At 44.7% G+C, this 4,324-nt stretch overlaps 1 non-coding gene across 1 annotated transcript; it reads right to left on the bottom strand.

The window, feature by feature from the left end:
• Window positions 1-2,535: 2,535 nt before the first annotated feature.
• Window positions 2,536-2,610, bottom strand: Trnas-cga (transfer RNA serine (anticodon CGA)). The gene has a single exon. It is a non-coding gene; the product is annotated as a tRNA-Ser (tRNA).
• Between the last annotated feature and the right edge of the window lie 1,714 nt (window positions 2,611-4,324).

Raw genomic sequence — 4,324 nt, 5'->3', positions numbered from 1 at the left:
GACCCGTCGACCTAAATCGTGAAGTCTGCTTGTGGGGATATCTGAAAGATTGTGTACCACTGATGTACGCTGTGAGGTAATGGACGAGTTGTGGCACCCTGAAACTGTTCTAAGTTCGGGGTTGGCGTGGCCGCACGGGTCACCCGGCAAACCGGGGCTCGTCAGCAGCCGCGTGGGGTCGAACGTTAGCCGTAGCAAGAGGGGCAGCCCCAGCACGTGGTACAGGCCGTCCTCGTGGCTGGGAATTCCATATTGACGCTGTGTCGAGTGCTGTGCTTTGTGTTGATGAGGGAGATTTTTACGCCGGGATTGCCAAAGATGGCGAATTTTGTGAAACCCTAATGGCAGACATTTCACAGCTCATGTAGAAATTAATAGTAACCAGAGGAATCATGATACCTCAAAAAGAAACATGTACATTACCATTATTTGCACGACGATTCTGATGGTGTAAACAGATTTTCAATATCTTTATTAGCTTAAAGTTTAGTATCTGACTGTAAATTATACAAGTAGCTCCCAGCAACGAATTTCCAAAATCTAAATGGTTCATCCGATTTTGTCGATCGACGTGTCTTGAGAAAGCTATGTAACTTGAATAGTGCATAAGTTATTGGAGGTCAAAGTGGCCTATTACTATCGATCGCGTCGGGCTATAAGTACTCCACAGTTACACGAAAAAACCGTAGCAGCATGCTTGTAAATATATTTATTCGTCTATGTCTTTGTTTATATCCGATATACACTATTCATGAAGAAATTGGTCAAATATTTACTGTGTTTCAGAAAGCACAGAGACATTAGGCTACTGGCCTACTTTTGCTTCTATTCCTATGTTTATTTAATTTGTTTATGTATTTAATAATGTGTGTTAGAGCGTGTTTATGGTCCAGCCGTAGGAATAGTTATTTAATTTCAAGTTATTTAAAGGTAAATCCAGTATTAAGTATGTGTTTTAATATGTTTGTGAGTGTGCGTTGACTTGGACACATGGCGGGAGCGCTCCAGGCAATCACAGCGCTCGTTACTACGGTAGGCGACTATCGGAGAATGGAGAGAAGTGTCTGGAAGTGGGGGAGGAGCATCGGGTCACAGAGGACGCGGGAAAGTGCTTGACGGAGAGGCGCGACGGATGGCTGTGGGAAATACTTGGAGAGTGGAGCAGTTTGCGCGTGAACGCGGGAGATAGAAATATTTCGTAGAGCCGACTTGTGCACTCGTGAGATTTCCGTGGCTTCTGCAGTGAAGACGTAGTATGCGTTTAGAAGTGAATATCTCACGAGCTATGTTCTCGTTCATAGCTAATTACGTGGAGTAGGAATCTATTGTTTCCCTGTTATTCAAAAAAATTGTACCTGCAGATTTATTTAATTGCAATCATTCATTTATAAATTTCTATGTTACATTCAAAATTCACAACTGTCAAGTGATAGGAACCTTCGACCACTCGATTCATGTGTATATTCATACTGCAGACTCAGCAGTATTTGGCTTAATGCGGCAACTACGTGTCCAAACCCCTAGACAACGAAACCAGCCAAAACCCTTAATACTGTATTTCAACTCTGAGCCTGAGGGTACGTAGTTGAGGGTCACATTTTATTTTATTTTTGGAAGCCCACAACCCTGACTCTTCGTCGTCTGAAGGATAACATATGATGACATATCACTCTGATCACATCGGATATGCTGCGAACAACTGTCGACCACCCGTGTTGCAAATGCATCATATTGCTGAGTCTGTAGACCATTTTGAACACATGTTGTAACTTTTGCGTATTTTCTGATAAACGTAAACAGAACCACAGCTATCATGTGTTTGATCGTTCCTCCTCTTTCCCTAGAACCACACCATAATCTGCTTACAGCGCCATATTTTCAACTAGTGGCAGAAAGTGAAACAATTATGTTTTCATCATACTCCACAAGTGCAGCGAGTAACGAAAGTTACCTATGATGCTTCAGCGTACTGCAATGTATACAGTCTACACTGCAGCAACCAGGACACCTTCAGTTTGATTATAACCATCCGGTATGTGATACAGTGAAGATAGCTGAAATTTACTGACTGTCTGAAATTGTATGTCAGAGTAGAACTCGAGCACGGAAATTTGGCGAGACTGAGCTACCTAGGAAGGGCTCACGGCCCACACCTCCAGCTTCATTTCAGCTACTACCTCAATCCTACTTTCCAAACTTCACAATAAATGAAACTTCCTGGCAGATTAAAACTGTGTGCCCGACCGAGACTCGAACTCGGGACCTTTGCCTTTCGCGGGCAAGTGCTCTACCATCTGAGCTACCGAAGCACGACTCACGCCCGGTCTCACAGCTTTACTTCTGCCAGTATCTCGTCTCCTACCTTCCAAACTTTACAGAAGCTCTCCTGCGAACCTTGCAGAACTAGCACTCCTGAAAGAAAGGATATTGCGGAGACATGGCTTAGCCACAGCCTGGGGGATGTTTCCAGAATGAGATTTTCACTCTGCAGCGGAGTGTGCGCTGATATGAAACTTCCTGGCAGATTAAAACTGTATGCCCGACCGAGACTCGAACTCGGGACCTTTGCCTTTCGCGGGCAAGTGCTCTACCAACTGAGCTACCGAAGCACGACTCACGCCCGGTCTCACAGCTTTACTTCTGCCAGTATCTCGTCTCCTACCTTCCAGGTCCCGAGTTCGAGTCTCGGTCGGGCACACAGTTTTAATCTGCCAGGAAGTTTCATATCAGCGCACACTCCGCTGCAGAGTGAAAATCTCATTCTGGAAACATCCCACAGGCTGTGGCTAAGCCATGTCTCCGCAATATCCTTTCTTTCAGGAGTGCTAGTTCTGCAAGGTTCGCAGGAGAGCTTCTGTAAAGTTTGGAAGGTAGGAGACGAGATACTGGCAGAAGTAAAGCTGTGAGACCGGGTGTGAGTCGTGCTTCGGTAGCTCAGTTGGTAGAGCACTTGCCCGCGAAAGGCAAAGGTCCCGAGTTCGAGTCTCGGTCGGGCACACAGTTTTAATCTGCCAGGAAGTTTCATATCAGCGCACACTCCGCTGCAGAGTGAAAATCTCATTCTTCACAATAAATGTTGGTATTTCAAAAACAGGATTTCCCATATTTTTGGATGTACCGATCATCGGTGTGAGTTCGGGCTAGCTTTATATTATGAAACAAAGCAAGATTGATCACCCATATGGAATCAGTTTCACAAGCAGACGAGTACGAGTGTAGGAGACTGATCAGGGTCTACAAATCGAAAGGCTTCTTCGCCGTCTGTATCGCGAGATCAAGCGTGTCGTGCATCGGAATTTTTTATAACACCACCCCAAAAACTATTTGTCCATTTCATACCAGATGTAGTGTAGAATGCAATTCAGTGTCCGTTTTCTAGTGCAGGTTCTGCTGCCGCTGTTTTCTCATGACACCGTAGGCAGAAACAGCTCTCGTGTTCTACATGGCACTATTCAACAGTATGTACAGATTATTCTGTGTAAAATTGTCCGCATTCACACGGTATCAGACGGCTGTCCGCAGTCAAGCACAGGTTGGGACCAGGCCATCGGATGGGTGACACGGGCACAGCCCTCCTGCGACCAAAAAATTACTCTATATGGCACTGGACTGGGCACCAGTGTTGTCATAGACGATAGCACGTCTATGTAAGGACGATAGCAGCAGCCACACACGCCTGTCACGGCTTTGCAACACGCAAGGAGCAATGGTCGAAAGCTCATGAGTTTTAATACACTAAAAGCTGCTGTAATTCCGAGAGCATTTTATCGAAGATACACTTACCACACAACTCTCACACTTCGCGAAGGAAAAGAGCCATTCTATTCGAAGTACACAGAAACCTATCCAACTATGCGACTGAACCCAGCCCTCAGGATCTCATAGGAAACGACATCACACGATAGTTGATAAACCAGACAAGTTGCTATCCCTCCGGGGAACATCTGTATAAGACACAGCGTTACATCTAGACTGAATCACCTAAGGAACGTCATTACCATGGGGTTGTAGTCTTGTGGATTTCTTCATAGCTATGCTGTTATTCCTACAGGATTAATAGTGAATTGAATGAAGCATACGATTTGGTGGAATGGGATTCGGGCAGGGAGCTATAGGAGACGACTCAATTTAATAACTACTTTTTTAAACCTAAAATCTAATTGGCAACAGAACAATAAAAATTAAACAGAACTTAATCTTCAGCCCAACGCAGTTCTTGAGAGCAGAGTTCAAGAAAGACAATAACAATTAAAATGCCTTCAACAGAATTCAAGGAAACAGAATTAAAGTCAATTAATGCCCGGCACGCAGAGTCAGGCAACAT

This window comes from Schistocerca nitens, chromosome 6, assembly GCF_023898315.1.
Source record: "Schistocerca nitens isolate TAMUIC-IGC-003100 chromosome 6, iqSchNite1.1, whole genome shotgun sequence".
NCBI lineage: Eukaryota > Metazoa > Arthropoda > Insecta > Orthoptera > Acrididae > Schistocerca > Schistocerca nitens.
The sequence above is the reverse complement of the archived record's forward strand: the minus strand, read 5'-3'. Positions and strand labels throughout refer to the sequence as shown.